The sequence below is a fragment of the Magnolia sinica genome, chromosome 2 (genome assembly GCF_029962835.1).
Source record: "Magnolia sinica isolate HGM2019 chromosome 2, MsV1, whole genome shotgun sequence".
Classification (NCBI taxonomy): Eukaryota; Viridiplantae; Streptophyta; class Magnoliopsida; order Magnoliales; family Magnoliaceae; genus Magnolia; species Magnolia sinica.
Window position 1 is genome coordinate 57553919 of NC_080574.1, and position 17447 is coordinate 57571365.

Consider the following 17447-nt stretch of genomic DNA (forward strand, 5'->3'; position numbering starts at 1 on the left):
GGAATGTTGGGTTCTCTCCTTCCCTAGCTTGGACATTGGGTTGCAATGGAGCAGAATGGTAGAGAATGGGAGAGAGAGGGGTTGTGTAGGGAGGTAATGATGGGTTGTAAGAGCTAATTATGGCTTGTAAGAGGCATGGGAAGAGAGGGCATGCTAGCAATGATTACTTGTAAGGCATGAGTGGGCTAGGTATGATGTCATGCTAGGTTAGGTTAGGCTAGGGTGATGTCATGTAATGATGGGTTCTTGTAGAGATCTTTTTCTACATGGAATCCTACGGTCCCGTAACGTGCAGTGTATGGCCGAAATTATACATGGGTTATATCTCCTAGGCTAGGCATCGCATTGGCGCACGAGACGCGGTGTTGGAACTACGGTGACGACGCGATCGCAACAGTACAAGTTTCGGGTTGAGTTGACTCAGATCTATAGGATACGAGTTAAGGTTGTGCGCAAGCACTGTTTATAGGTCGCGGGTCGTCGAAATTCGATAGGGAGGATTGCGGAAGTTTAAGGAATGATATGATATTTGGATACGGACCTTACAACTTTTATGTATAAAATTAACCAAGGATTATGATGATAATGTGATAGAGAAAAACTAATAGATTTCAAACACCAATTCAGGTTGCAGAGAGACCGACTGTGAAAGAGAAGAAGTCAAATTCCATCATTGTCACAAGATTTACAATGCGGATCTTGCATGAAGAAGGGTGTTCATTTAGACTTCTTCTTATGCCAGTTAAAGTAGTGTGACCTTCTTCCTGTGATGTCAGACTCATTTGGAAAAAAATCCAACATTCGAGCCTCTATATTCCGCTGCCGTTGGATCTAAGGAATCACTTCCAAGTAGATAATTTCCTACGAATAGGCAAAAAATGTCATCGGGCATGAAAGTTGAATCGTCTGCTTAGCTGCTTTATGGGAAAACGGTTATTAGAGAGGACAATTCATTCATCACGTGACTAAGCTTCATTATGCAAGACAATTGTGGTTTGTAGAATGATGTTCAATTGTTCATTTCTCGAATAACGTCATAGCGAGACAATCATTGGAGATAACTATCCATTTGTTATGCAAGTTTGAGTTCCATGGCAAGATAACCAATGACAAATGGATATTTAACAATCCATTTATCACATGATTAATCTTCATCGGTAGATGGTTATTAGAAACGACAATCCGTTCATTAACCCACATGGCTGAGCTTCATAGGTGAGTCAATTATGGTTAGACGATTGGTCATTCATCACTCAACCACATATTTCATGATAGGAAGGTCGGCGGAATAACAACTTGTTTGTTGCACTGGATCCATGCTCCGTTACAAAATAGTCCTGAAAATGACTATCTATTCATTTCATGGAACCTTACTCTATGGGTAAGGTTATTGTGAATCGACCACTTGTTTATCGCTTGACTAGGCTCCATGGCGAGACAACCATAGTTAAATGATGGCATGTTCATTACTTTGGTTGAATTTTGTTACGAGATGGTTGGCGGAATTTATAGGCATGTGGCATGATGGCCCCACTGGCCATTCATTCAAGACCTAGAGATTTTCTTAGGTCTAATGATGTAATTATTGACATTGGGTAACAAAACTAACTAATTCTAATACAATCGATTTGAGCTAGTTTGCACCATGTCGCTAGCTAATAGTGAAAGAGTTAAATTTATAAAAATATTAGGAATAATAAGTTTTTATGGTGGATGAAGGATAGTTAACATGCCATTGAAAGAGTAGTGTTGTGCTGGTAATGGTGTAGACTCAAGATCTTCATTCTTTGATGAATTTATAGAAGTGTAAGTCAGTTTATTGGAGAATTGTATTAAGATTGACCTCCGTGATCTTATCTGAATAAACTAACCAATTAATAGATATTATGGATTATACTTCTAATTGAGGACGTGTCTTTGATATCCTTCTTCAATCAACCAATCATCCGCAAGTCGATATATATATATATATATATAATCTTAAGATGAGTCTTCATGATCTTTACATAATCAACTTGCTTTCGGACCTTCGTGACTAATTATATCATGCCATGTGTCACTTGCTGATCACCACCTTAACTAATCATGCATTTTAGAATGCTCTACTTATGGCTCTAATATGTTGTGTAGCCACTTGTCTTCTAATATGTGTTATGAGAAGGATCACTGCCAAATAAAAGTGTGGCTATGAACATCTTTTTTAGTCTATTGTAGAGCTCAATGGCCTCTCTTATTTTTCCACATGTCTTGTGATGGCTTTTACCCAAACAAAGATAATCCCAAATACAGCATGCATAGTGGTCGATTTCCCTACTCCACTCTCAGCAGACGCACTCAACTCATGAGTGTACCTGATTTCATTATGAGAGGTTTTAAATTAGGTTCACCTTTAACCTTTACAATCCTACAAAAGAACTGGCTCCCCCAAATACTTGCGTGGTTTTCTATATGCTAGCCATGAACCTCGGTCATAATCCAAGGACCTATGTTTACTCTCACTGAAGGAACTCATGGATACTAACACGTACACACCCGTGTTTAGTGGCTTATACAAAGACTTGATTTAGGTCCTACACAAGAATAAATGTCCTACACAAGAACCTAATCGAGTTTGAAAATCGAACTCTTACACTCAATCCTACACAAGGAAGGGGTGTACATAGAATCTACAAATGACAACCTTGTTAGATTGAGCCCCTTTGATATGTCATCTTGGATTACTTGATCGATGTTCTCCCATGATTCAATTAGTTCTCGATTGTGATGGCGTTGTGTTGACAGTGCTTCAGTTCCAAGATCAAATACCTTTCATGCGATGCTCCTTTACAATGATAAAGGTGATGGAAGGTTGGGTGAATCTTCTACAACTAATGAAATGTTTTAATCCTAGGGATTTCACCTATATGGTTGTTCTAGATGATTAAGACAAAGGGCATACCAATAAGGTTGGGTCTAATATCTAGAAAATGGTAGAGATTGAGTTCATCTTTAACATTAATATTGGAATCCTCATTAAAATGGTAAAGCTCAAGAAAATGAATAAAATATCATGAGATTAGAGGCTTGAGGTGTGTGATATGAGTGAGGATTCACTTAAGCTTCTATTGCACCAAAAATTCATCAAAATGCCTAAAAATCAGATATTCTATGTAATGAAATCAAGTTGCAACAGTTATAAAATAGGCGGAAATGACTAGTCTTCGGTCAGACCAAATAGTGCTTTGGTCATGCCGATTTAGACAAGTAGACCGTTAGACAAATTTTAGCACTTTTGGTTACACCGAATGTATTCTTCAGTCTGATCGAACATGGTCTTCGGTTGAAACGAATGTGGCATTTAGTTACAGCCGAATTACTTGATTTCTATCATAGCACCTATTTTACTCGATTTCGGTTGGACTGAAGGTGAGTTCTTAGGACCGAAGGTTGTTGAAATTGTGTAGTTTCTCCAACAACTCGGGACCTCTAAGGCCAATATACGTATGTTCAAATAAGACTTATAAGGCTAAGGGATGACTAATAATGGGTTTACCGATTATGGTTAAGATCATCTATAGATTTAAGTTATTTTGGGTCAAGGGTTAGGGTCACCAAGACACCTCATATACCTATTCTTTACTCCTTGATGCTCCACCTCCACTTGTGTCTTGGGTCTTTAGCTTCTAAGGGCTCAATTGACTCCCTAACATAATGAATCACATGATTGACAAATAATGCGTACAAATTAGTACACTGACAATCTCCCTCTTCGTCAATTACATGACAAAAACCTAACCGAGACCATGTCATGGTGCATAGTAATGACAAACTAAAATAATACAAAAGATTACATGTCAAATAAAAAGATTTACAACTCAATATAATACGACATGTAACACTAGCAATACTCTCCCCATAATTGCTTCCCCTATCTCATCAATTCCTACAACAACAAACCAATCATGTAAAACATAATTAAACTTGTTTTGGTGGTACTTAATCTTTCTCTGCCTTTTGTCAATATTTGACAAAGAGTTGTATGAATATACCAATAAAAACATAAAATAGAAATAAATTTTATAAGTCATACATGTTATTATAAGCACATACTAACAAAGGAAGGGTCCATATAAACTTTAAAACATGGAGTATGATTATTATAGTCATTCAAAGGATTTATTAATTGAAAATGACTAATGACAGTCTAAGCTAAAAACATAAGATACCAAAATTCATCAAATTTAAAGCTTAAACTTATAAATGTTATTCTATCTAGCTCCTATGATTGTCAAATTTTGTAGTGTCAAAACCTCTTGGAATATGTATCTTGCGTAGCTCTACATTCATGTATAAGAAGAAAAGTCTTTACTTCAAGAACTTCAAGTATAAGAATAAGAGGTTCAAGTACAACATCAAGTGATAGATCATGTTTTCAAGCTTCAACTATGTCAAGACAATGTTCTTTACTTTGGAACTCAAAGCTCAAATTGAAATACAAGCTTCAACGTACTTTGAGATGTCAAGCTTTAAGTACTTCAAGATCAACTATCAACTGAAGCGAATGATATTTCAATGTTCAAATATCACATATAAGGTATGAATGACCCTAGATTGACCATAGGTTTGGTCATATTGATTGCATACTTAAATTGGGTCACTATATAATTTTATAGGCTTTTTCTCAACTAGTCTTAGCCTATGCTCGACTAGTCCAAGCACTGGCTCAACCAGTCTAAGAATTTTCTCGACCAGTCTAAGGTTTGTTACTAATTTTTGAAATTTTTTATTGGACCCTCGACCAGTCCTGGAGACTGCTCGACCAGTCGAATGGACAGTGCTCGACCAGTCGAGCAGATTCGACTCAAAGTCCAGCAACCATTTTTGGTCCCACTTGACTAGTTGAGTGTAGGGCTCGACCAGTCGAGCAGGCCACTCGACTGGTCGTACCAGCCATTTGACCAGTCGTGGAATGGTCTTATCTTATCGCGCCTAAAATTTTGAATTCTTGTTGATCCTTCGACCAGTCGAGCTGACCTCCGGGCCAGTTGAGTGAACAGTTTCTGCACTTATAAATAGAGCACGATTTTCAAAGTTTAATAAGTCATTCAAGCAAAATCAAGACACCACTTTAAGAGATAAGTTTGAGATATTCTTAAGCTATTTAGTGGTCATTTAATATTCTCTTTAATTTAGATTTTTGCATTTGATTTTGAGTTATATATTCCAATCTTATTTGAAGAAGGGATTTAAGTTTTTCCCTTTCTTGGAATCAAAATCAAATTAAGCTAGCCCAAGGTGATTTAATCTAAAATCATTTAGAACTTAGAACCTTTTCATAAGTGAGTGTGGATATTGAACATCTACTTCGAATTGGTTCTACTGGGCTTCATCAAAGGAGAATATCCAGATAAGTATATTTACATTTTTTGTAAATCTCTGTTTGGTTTTTGAGGTTGTACCAGGAAAAATCTCTCTTTCTTTTTTGGTTTGTCTGAGGTGATCCAAAAAACTCAGAGTGTGGGGTTTTTGAATTGAGTAAGCCCACCTGAAAGACACAATTGTGAAGGTTTTAGGTGAACCTTGAAAAACCTATTTAATAGTGAATGCTAATATCCACTATGTGAGGATATTGGGAGTGGAGTAGTTGTGTGGCTATTTTTCTAAACACTTGGTGTACACACAAGCGAACCACTATAATTTCTGGTGCTGTGGTGTATGGTTGATTGTGGCTTGGTGTGAATGTTGTAATTTCTTTTTAAGCCTTTGTGGAGAATGTTGTAATCTCTTTTCTGCAAGTATGAGAATGTTATAATAGCTTAGTTTATTTTCTTTGCTATTTTTATTATTTATTCCTCTGTATTGGTTTGGGATTTTGATACATAGACCGTTCTAGAAATCAGGTTGTCCTACCATAAGCCATTAGTTTTTGATGTAAGGTTGTTTAATTTTTTAATTTGGCATAGTCTTATTCACACCCCCCCATTTAAGACTCTTAGCTCGGCCTTTTCAAAACTATCAAAATGAATTGAGGTTAAAATCTTTGAATTTAACTATTTAGCATAAAATGAAGGTGAATTCTTTGATTTACATACGAGGTTCATTAATAAGGATTAATCCTTTGATTTAACAATACGGCTTAAAGAGACCTTCTAAGGTCACCTATTTAAGGTGTTGTGGTCTCCTAAGTCTTTAGGGAGGGATACTATGGTGTAGGCCTTTAAGACACGTAAGTGACTAAGGTTTTCAACACTAGATGAGTCTTTCGAATTGGATTCAAACTCCTCTGTTTAATCCCATGTTGTCGCCATAGCCTTGCCTTTGGATATTCCTTTGTTAGGAGAATCGGTTGGAATATATCCATAACCCTCACAGTTGTAACATCGGACTTTCTTAGGTGGTTTAATTAATTTAATTTTTCTATTCTTAACTGTCTTGCCCCTCTTGTTACAATTCATTCCTCTACTAAATTTCTCAAATTTTTTTTTTTAAAATCCTCATCCTCATCCTCGTCATTACTAATATTTCATATTTAACAGTCTTAAGCTTATGTGAATGCCTATGAGATGTTTTAAGAATGTGTAGTTTCTTTGCTCTAAAGGGGGGCTTAAAGTGTAGTTTATATGTTCATAGGGAATCTAGGTTTTCTTCTACATTCATCTCATCTATATTTTTACACTATTTTATCAAGATTATCTTGGGAGTGAATCTATCCGGAAGGGATCTAATCATTTTCCTACATATACGACCATTTGAAATTCTCTATTCTAAATACCACATTGAGTTATAAAGATCATTTAACTTTAAATAAAACTTCATAAAGCATTCAGACTCTTTCATTTTCAAAATTTTGAATTAGGTCGTTAAGAGTTGAAACTTTGATCTTTTTACTGTGCTAGTTCCCACGTGGGAGACTTCCAATATATCCCACGCTTCATTTTTTATTTCACATGTGGAAATGTGTTTAAATTCGTTGAGGAAAATCATATATTAAATAACATTGAGAGCTTTAGCATCATAGTTATACGACATTCTCTTATCGACACTCCATTTAAATTTATCTTTGGGACCGATAATGGTTTTACCATTAACCATGACTTGTTCCATGAGCATCATCTATCCTTATTCGACAAAAGCCCGAACCATAGGGGTCAATGGGTCTCAGAAAGATTCTCATTCTAGCCTTCCAATAGGCATAGTTAAACCCGTCAAAATAAGGTGGTCGAGTGATGACACACCTCTCTTAGGTAGACATCATTCTTAAGCCCCATTGGATCAACTCAGGGCGTTTAAGCCCTTTAAGAGCTACCTGCTCTAATACCAATTAAAGTTGCATGAGGTGGCCCCATGGGCTATGTGGTGGAAGCTTGATAGATTTATAAAATGAAGGCTCTGTTTAGAGAGGGGTGATTAGGACCAAATAAAATTTTAGCTAATTAAACATACAGTCATTTACTTAAAGTAGTTTTCAATTAAAATTAAATAATGCAATTAACTTTAAGGCTTCTAAGCCAATGGAGGGTCCAATCAAATAGACTACAAATGATATGCTAATGAAGTGTGTATGGAATGTGTTAAAAATAGAAATAAAAATAAAAATAAATTAAAAAAAGTCTATATATGATAGTGTACATGTGAGTGTGGGATGTGCTAACTATCAACTCTTAGAATTCATCTAATCATGCATACATATATTTCATAAATCAATCACATATGCATAATTAACTATAAGATGCATAGTAGTTCGGTTTCCCTACTCCATTCCTAGCGGACATACTTAACCCATGATTGTATCATATTTCACTATAAGATGTTTTAAATCAAGTTCACCTCTAACTTTTACAATCCTACACAAGGACTGAATCCCTTTAATACTTACGTGGTTTTTTATAGGCTAGTCGCGAACCTTGGTCCTAGTTAAAGGACTTATGTTTACTCCTACTGGAACCCCCTATGGAGACTAATAAGTACACACCCAAATCTGGTGGCCTACACAAAGACTTGATTTAGGTCATATATAAGAACCAAGGTTCTTTACAAGAACCTAAACGAGTTTGACAATTAAACTCTTACACTCAATCTTACACAAGGAAGGAGTGTACATGGACTCTACAAATTAATGACAACCTTACTTGTCGGAAAGAGTCCCTATGACACCCTATCTTGAGTTGCTTAATCGATCTCTCCCATGCTTCAATCAAATTCCATTTTTCTCCCATGATCGTGATACCATTATGCTGTAAGTGCTTCAGCTCCAAGATCAAACACCTTGTGTGTATACCTTTGTGGTAATAAAGGTGATGAGAGGTTGGGTGAATCTCTTACAACTAATAGAAGATTGTAATCATAGGAGATTCACCTAGATGAGTGTTTAAAAGTAATTAGATAAAGGGTAGACTAATAAGGTTGGGTCTAATCTCTAGAAAATGGTGGAGATTGGATTCATCTTCAACATTGAGGTTGGAATCCTCATTAGAGTGGAAAACATAAAGAAGATGAATCAAATCTTATGGGATTAGAGGCTTGAGGTGTGGAATATGAGTGGGGATTCACCCAAGCTTATATTGCACAAAAAACTCATCAAAAAGACCAAAGTCTGGATATTCTATATAAAGGAATTGAGTTTCAATGATCATAAAATGGAAAAAAATAGCTAGTCTTCGGTCGAACTGAATAACGCTTCGGTCACATCAAATTATACAGGAAATCCGCTTGAAAAATTTTGGCACTTCGCACTGAACCTGGTCTTCGGTCGAACTAATTGTGACTTTCGATTGTAGCAGAATTACTCGATTTCTTCCTAGCATGTTGACCTGTTTCGGCTGATTTTGACAGACTGAAGGTGGCGTCAATGGGACTGAAGGTTACTGAAACTGTGTAGTTTCTCCAACAACAAATGACCTCTACAGCCAATCTAAGTGTGCTCAAATATGGCTCCTAAGGTTAAGGGATGATTAATAAAGGGTTTACCTATTATGGTTAAGATCATCTTATGGTTTATGTTGTCTTAGGTTAAGGGTTAGGGTCACTAAGGCACCTCATATACCTGTTCTTTGCTCCTTGATGCTTCACTTCCACTTGTGTCTTGGGTCTTTAGGTTCCAAGGGCTCAACGAACTCCCTGACACAATGACTCATGTGATCGAAAAATAAGATGCACAAATCAGTGCACTAACACTATTAGCTTGGAAGCCTTAGAGTTACTTGTCTTACTTAGTTTAATTGATATCTTAGTTTAAATAGGAAATTATATGTTGAAAGGCTTAAATTTTATTTGGTCCTAATCACCACACTACTTACTTTTGTGATTTTTATTAAAGTTTACTGACAGTTTTAACGGTTAGATCGAGCTGAAGCTAAACATCAACGGTCCAAGATGTTCTAAGCTCCGTTTCTAGTGATAGTTTATAGTGATTTAGGGGCCATATGACCCAATGGTGAGGATTAGGTTTAGGAATTGTTAGGTCGATCTCGATCCGACGGTTAGGAACGTTTGAACCATCTAAACGTACTTCCACGTTTACTAACTTGAGGTGGATATTTATAATAAGTTTAATTGAGCAGTTGGATCTCCTATAAATGTGGATCGAGTCTCTTTTGAGATCTTTGGTCGCTATGATATAGAAGCATGCTCCATTCTTCAGATTCATGGTCAATTCTCTGGATGAAGATAACTTTTAATGGTCAAATTCAGGCTAGAATGAAAGTAAATGTTCAAATAGGATATATTTGTATTTATACTTAGTTAGGTTATATGGTAACACACGAGCACTGAAAAGAACGTGGTGTTACAAGTATAATTAAATAAATGCCCAAAGACAATCCCAAACGCGATCATATATAGTGGCTCGACTATGTGCCTACTCCACTCCCGGCTAACGCACTCCACCCTAGAGTGTGCCAGATTTCACCATCCATTGATTTTAAATCAGGTTAACCATAAACCTTCACAACCTACACAAGATATCGCTTACACAAGGCAATCAACTCATGCCTACACAAGGTAATCAACACATGCCTACATAAGGTAAATATATCCTACACAATGACTCTATGCATATTCTCCCATCGGAGGTCCTACGAAATGTCCTAGCAATTTGAGTATCAAACTCTGAATCCTAATCCTATACAAGGAAAGGTTTTCAGATCTTATGAACTCTAATAACTTACTTGTAAGTAGGTGAGCTCTGTTTTAGCACATACTGAAGACAATATCCCTTGCTGATGAAGAGTCTTCAGCTGCCTTGATCTGCAACAACTTTAGATACTCCCCAAGCAAGTTACTGGTTGTTGAGTCAAGGTATTTTTGGTGAATCTCCTCTATTAAATGTGGGTCTTTAAGTGAGGATGAGATTCCCAATTGTTAAACATTCAAAGGATTCCAATCAATGATTTTCCAATAAATAAGCTTTTGGAAGATCCTTGAATGGTGGAGTTCATTCTTCAATCTAATATATTGATATTCCAATGATTGCATTTAAGATAGGGTTGAAGGATGAACTCTCATGAGAAAAGGGATTTAAGATGGTGGGTGTATTCGTATAGCAATTAGTCTCTTAAATCTCACTATTTTTCTCAATCCAAACTGAGAAACCAAGCTTCTGTTTATAAAGGCAAAAATCCCAATGGTAAAAAAACGAGCAGATTCTGTTTGTGTTTGAAGTCATCGAAGTGTGTTCGATGCCATCGAAAGTCACTTTCGATGTTATCGAGTAACAGTTCGATGGCATTGGGATTTTCACTAAAATTGCTTAGAGCTTTCTGGTCAATCTCATTTAATTGTTCGATTTATCGAACATGCTTCGATGTCATCGAAATTTGAGTTTCAATGTCATCGAAGGTGATTCGATGAAATCGAAGAGTTCAGTTCATTTTCTATAAAACACTCCAAATAAGTTTGGTCCATTTTTGATTTAATTGAACATACCTTCGATGTCATTGGATGAGTTCATGATTTTTCGATAGAATTCTCTGGACAAGTCAAGACTTGATTTAATGTCATCAAAGTTTGAATTTCAATGTCATCGAACATGATTTGAATCATCGATCATTTTAAGTGAATTTCAACTTGAACTTGCTGGATATATGAGTGCTCATTTTCGATGTCATCGAGATAGGTTCAATGTAATCAAGATTTGTTTCAGATTTTTGGTTTGGTTGTTGGACAAAAATGAGTCCATTCTCGATGTCATTGAAGTTTGTTCAATGAATCAAAAGTTGCCTAAGACTAGTGATTTTTTCATTTGTTCTTGCGACATGATTTTATATTTTCTAATCTACCTTAGATGTTTTTCTAGTTGATTTTAGGATAGATTAGAACATTTTTAAGGGGATTATTACCTGAAGTGTTTTGGTCATGGGATGTGAGGTTTAGTTTACTTTGAAGATCTTTGAACACTTTCACTTTGTTGAGTCTTTAGCTTGTAGTCTTTCGTGTGGTCCTCACTAGACTTTATGACTCAATTATCACGTCAGTTGACAAACAAGGGCACTTTCATAAAAAACAGGTAAATAAGGTGCCTTGGTGACCTTAAGCCTTGACCCAAAATAACACTATAACCTATAGATAATCCTAACCTTAATAGGTATACATTTTTGATCATCCCTTAGCCTTAGTAGCTTAATTAGAACATGATAAGTAAGGTTAGGAGAGGTTGTAAGTGCTATGATGTATAAAGCATCATTTGTTGTCAAATTTTGATGAGACAAAACAATTCAGAGTGTGACTTGTTCATATGATGGAAAGTTCACTTTCAAGCTCTAGTATGATAGAAAGTTCACCTTCAATATCACATGAAGTTGGAAAGTGCAAGACATGAAGATTAAGTCTACTTCAAGAACAAACTCTACTTCATGATCAAACTACTAAATCTACTTCAAATAGAAGATCTGAAGTAAGTGAAGGTTTAAGTTCAATGTCCAATATTTCAGGTATATATGACCCTAGAAAGACCTTAGGTTTAAGTCATTTCTTATGCATATATCTAAGGGTTATTATACTTTAAATATGCTTAAATTCGACCAGTCCTAACCTATGTTCGACTAGTCCAGGCTCTGGTTTGACCAGTCCAGGATTTGCTTTGACTAGTCCTAGTTTAAATTCAAATTTCGAGTTTTTCTGGTAGAGCCATGACCAGTCGAGCACCCTGCTCGACCAGTCGTGGATACTAGCTCGACCAGTCGTGGACCACTCGACTCAAAGTCTAACAATATTTTAGAGGGTCTCACACCAGTCGTGGAGCATGCTCGACCAATCGAGCTGGCCACTCGACCAGTTACAGGTCGATTTTATCCGATCGCACCAGGAAATTTGAAATTTGGTTGAACCTTAGACCAATCGAAGGAACCGATTTTCAGCCTATAAATAGAGGTCTTTTCTCATTCTAAATCAATTCAGAAAATCCACAGAAAGCTTCCACTTTGAGAGAAAAGTCCCTGTTATTATCAAGGTTTAGTCCGGTAATTTAATATTCTTTATTAGCTTATTTGTTTTTGTAATTCCTTGATCTCATTACTGTGAATCTGATTTATTTTAAAGGAAGCTGTTAATCTATCTTTTGAGATCCAAGGAATTCAAACACGTAGCCCAAGGTTTGAGATAATTTAAAATCTGCTTAGAACTTAGAACCCTTGATTATATTTGTTAGACATTGAACATCTACATCAAGCGAAGTGGTTTTACGGGCTAGATTAAGCAACATCTTCAAAGAAGAAAATAAGTACATTTTAATTATTTGCTATTTGGTTTATTTGAGATATCTAGGAAAATCTCTATTGTAGTTTTGACTGAGATAGCCAGAAAATCTCAGTGTATGGGGTTTGTGATTGTGATAACCCATTTGAAAACACAATTGTATAGGTTTTAAGGTGAACCTGAGAAAACCTTGTTTTATAGTGAATGCCAATTTCACGTGGGTTGTGATTAGAGTAGGTGTGGCTGTTTAAGAACAGTTGGTGTACTGTTCACTCCCCATGTATAGGGTTGTGATGTAGTAATAAACTCGGTGAGACCGAGGTCGAATCCCAAGGGACTGAAACCTCTACGTTATCTGAAACTAAGTAGAAATAGAAATAGCCTAAGATGTAATCTAAATCAAATAGAATTTAAGGAATAATTGTGAAATAATTATCGAAAAACTTAAGAGATATCAGAGATAAGAAACTAGGGATTCAGAGGATCCACTTGTAGAGATCAGGGAAATCTTATGCCTGCTTCAAAAATCATGAAAATTAAACTGAACTTACTTGATCTAGTCTTCACAAGATGAAAGGTATATGAATTAGAATGGATTCCATCATCTAACCATGCCTAGGAGACAAAGCAAACAACAGGATTAAACTAATTACCAACCAATCAACAGTGCATGAAAGTTAGGAAGGGTACCATCATCCAACCATGCCCAGGAGACGATGGTGAACAACAGGGCTTCCTGACGTCATAAACATCAAAAGGGAAAAAGAAATATTCAAAGCCATTGCAAACCTATTGTAATTTCAGTCACAATAGACCATTAAAGACTAAGAAAACATTCCTTTAATAATCAACTAAAATCAAATTCAGTTCATAAATTTAAATTAAAAGCATGAAATAGTATCTCCCATCTTGCTACAGGCTTCACCTCTTAGCCCTAGCTAAGAGGTTTAGCCACACATGAATGGGCTGAACCTTTTAACAAAACAAATAAAAAGTAACAGAAATATTAAGGAAAAGAAGAAAACCCACTATTATCTCCTTCTCTCTCTCACGTTTCACAGCCAAGATCTTCTTTTTTTTCCCTTCTTTTCCACCGGTCCCAAACCTCTTCCCCTTTCGTCTCTTCCTCTCTTTTCCTTTCATAGCCAAAGAGAGTCGGTCGGCTAGCTGAGGTCGTTGGAGTGTATCTTACACAGCAACTGTGCGTGCGCAGCGAAAAACGCAAACACCTTGCATTTGGATGGAGTTTTTTTTTGGCAAAAGGAGCACCGAAAAACCTGATTAGACGTCATGGCTAGGTCGTGGCCACCCTCTATCTCTTCTGGACGGTCCGGATCACATATCCGACCATGAGCAAGATCGCACAATGGCCCACAACGCCCAGTTTTCTCAGACGCAGGCCTGTGAAATTTCTTGCGCTGTGAAGTGCAGTGGGCCCATGATCGGTGTCGGAGGAAAAATCTACCCCATTCATTGAATTCGTAGCCAAAAAATGGTCGTGATTAGATGGTTTTGGAGTGCTTTTGATGTGGCCCACCTGATTGATTTTACGGCCATCCTACTTGCGTTCGCATGGTTTGAGAACACATCATCGCTGTTTCTTGGAAATTTGTCACCTAGGCTATGATAACAGGGACCGTGGGATTCTAATGGACGGTCTGGATTATCAATCCGACTGTGATCGGGATCATGGAACCAGCCTACAGCGGCCATTTTTTCACGGACGAAAAGGCTTGCGGAAACAGAGGCCTCTGCGAAGATCGGTGGAGGTCATTATCAGATTTTACAAAGAAATCTACACCGTCCATTGATTTCCCCTCGAAAAACCAGTTGGGAATGGTCAGTTTTGGACTAATTTCGATGTGGCCCACAGAATTTTCTCCCTACCGTCCGTCCTGCGTTTGGAGTGTTAAAATCCGATCCACGCTTTTTCCAGGAAAAACTCCACCTAGGTGAGGGTCACGCCGTCCCTCTGGACTCAATGGTCGGTTCAGATGGATGATCTGGATGAAAGGTGGACCCCACTAAGTGAGATCAGCGGATGCTGGTGCGTCCGCTGGTTGTCCGTGCTCGAGAAGGAGAGGGAGATGGGTCTCCTTTGTTGACTGGGAGACCCTGGTCCACTGCACAGCGGGCGTACGCTTGCTGTGTGCACCAGCCATGTAAAGTGGGCCCCACCTTGATGTTTTACAGAAATCTGCTCCGTTCATCTGAATTCTCATCTAATTTAAGGAGATGAGACCAAAATCATGGCATATCCAGAGATCAGGTGGGCCCCAAATCGCTGTTCTATGGGCTGATCTAACTGTTGGGCCACTTCTATAGTGATCTGAGGGCTGAAATTTGATATGTACGGTTAATTTATGGCCCTCAGGCCATGCATGCAGTTTTGAGCCAATCAGATGGCGGGAACTATGTGATCTTGCATTCTTCACCAATTTCGGGCCTCTTTAACGTGAATGACTTGATTTTCTCGGATCCCTGACATGTAAATTCTTCAGACTTGGTTCTCTGGAGTGTGTCCCTTGCTCTGGTGTCTTCAGAACGTTAATTCCATGCTTTTAGCATCCCGGTCCAGTCCCAGCTCGCAATTCCACCTTGCAACAGAAACATGATTAAAATGGGCTATTAAATGGTACCATGTTCATAAATCTAGGCAACAACTGGGTCTGATATGCAATATTTGACCCTCAACACAATCCCCAGCCAGCATTTTGCTAGTCCCGAGCAAAATATGCGAAAAGTAAGTTGAGAATTACGAGACAATTCTTGTGAAACCAAGTGATATTTTGAGAAACGAGTCAGATACGACAAATCTAAGATCCATGAATTGTTAGGTATAATTCTCTCCTAGACTCAAGCACATGGTAAACTTCATAATTAAGTTCATCAATTAGAACAATTTTAAACATTGAATTCCATTGATGCATAGTCTAATCTCGACTTATCAACATTAAAATTCACTTCTCTAATTAAGGATATCATTGGTAACCAATAAGAGAATTCATGATAACCAAAACTTGCCTCCCACATCATCTTTTCATTCTTTTAATTTTTCATCATTTTTTTTTAAAATTTTTTATTTTTTAAGTAATGCCAAGAAGGGGAATTAAATCCTCACTTATAGGGAGCAAACCTATGGTAAAAACTTCACACCCACTCTTGTTTCAACTATCATCCATGGGGGGTCAAATCCTCACCTATAGGGAGCAAACCTATGGTAAAGACTGTTCGCCCAATCCATTCCATTTTCCAAGTTCGTTCCTTTCATGTTTAGAGATTACCAAGTTAGTCTTTCAATATTGAACTGAAACCTCAAAGTCTAAGCGAGATGTGACATGTAAAATTATGATTCAGTCAATGTTTAAAACTTCTAATCATGGATTGATAAGTCACTCTCAACTGTGAAATTTATTAGACAACTAAATCCAAGAGACATAAATTACCAACATCATGTATCTTGTAAGTCTACATTTAAGACGACCATCAAAATCACTTCGCATTCACAAGAAGTTCCAGAAAAATTTTAAAATTTTTACAATTTTTGTTCAAGACCAAGAAAATGCTGAGTAGGTCACCTAATCTCCCACCCCCAACCTAAAATCTACATTGTTCTCAATGTAAAAGATATGAGCATGCAATGCACTTGGGACAACGAAAAGTAAATATGAAGTGATGGGAAGATAGTACCTAGATGATGAGTCGAGAGACACTTTCCAAGAGATCGCAGCATGAGCGTCGGTCAGCACGAGAGAGAAGGCAACAAAAAAAAAATAACAAAAATAAAATCCTACCTATACCACTTTCATAGGTGCTCTCGATTGCATTTAGCATATGCAACAAGCCTTTAAACCCCTAGGTTGCCCCTAGTGGACGAGTTGTAGTCTCGTGAGGGTTTGTAGTAATGTTACCCACAAACATTGAACTAACTAATGATAAAAATGAAATGAAATGACGAGCTGGGTTGCCTCCTAGGAGCGCTAAGTTTACCGTCTTCAGCCGGACAAATAAAGCAACAACTCTAGTCCTATGAAAGCGATAAACCTACCTTTACCTCCATCAGACTAGGAGATCAATCCTGGTAAACAGGAGCAGTCAGGGCATGGACATGTCCTCTGAATCAAATTTCTCGACAAATGGTTTCAATCGATGTCCATTGACTTTAAAATCCTTGCCATTGTCGGGATCTCTTATCTCAACGGCCCCATGAGGAAAAATGGTAACAACAATGTCAGGGCTGGTCCAACGAGATCGAAGCTTACCCGGAAAGAGATGTAATCGAGAATTGTACAAAAGGACCTTCTGACCAGGCGTGAATGATTTTTGTAAAATGTGTTGGTCATGAAATGCTTTCATCTTGTCCTTGTAAATTCTTGAATTATCGTACGCATCATTCCGGATTTTCTCAAGTTCATTCAATTGAAGTTTGCGTAGTGAGCCAGCGTTGTCCAGATTGAAATTAAGATTTTTGATCGCCCAGTATGCTTTATGTTCCAGCTCCACAAGCAAGTGACAAGCTTTCCCATAGACAAGTCTAAAGGGAGACATTCCAATAGGGGTTTTAAAAGCAGTACGTATGCCCATAAGGCATCGGTCAATTGGATTGACCAATCCTTACGATCAGGGTTAACCGTTTTCTCCAGAATATTTTTAATTTCCTTATTAGAAATCTCAGCTTGCCTACTTGTCTATGGGTGGTATGGGGTGCTTACCTTATGAGAGATACCGTATTTCTTCATTAAGCTCTCAAATAGTTTATTACAAAAGTGTGGGCCCCC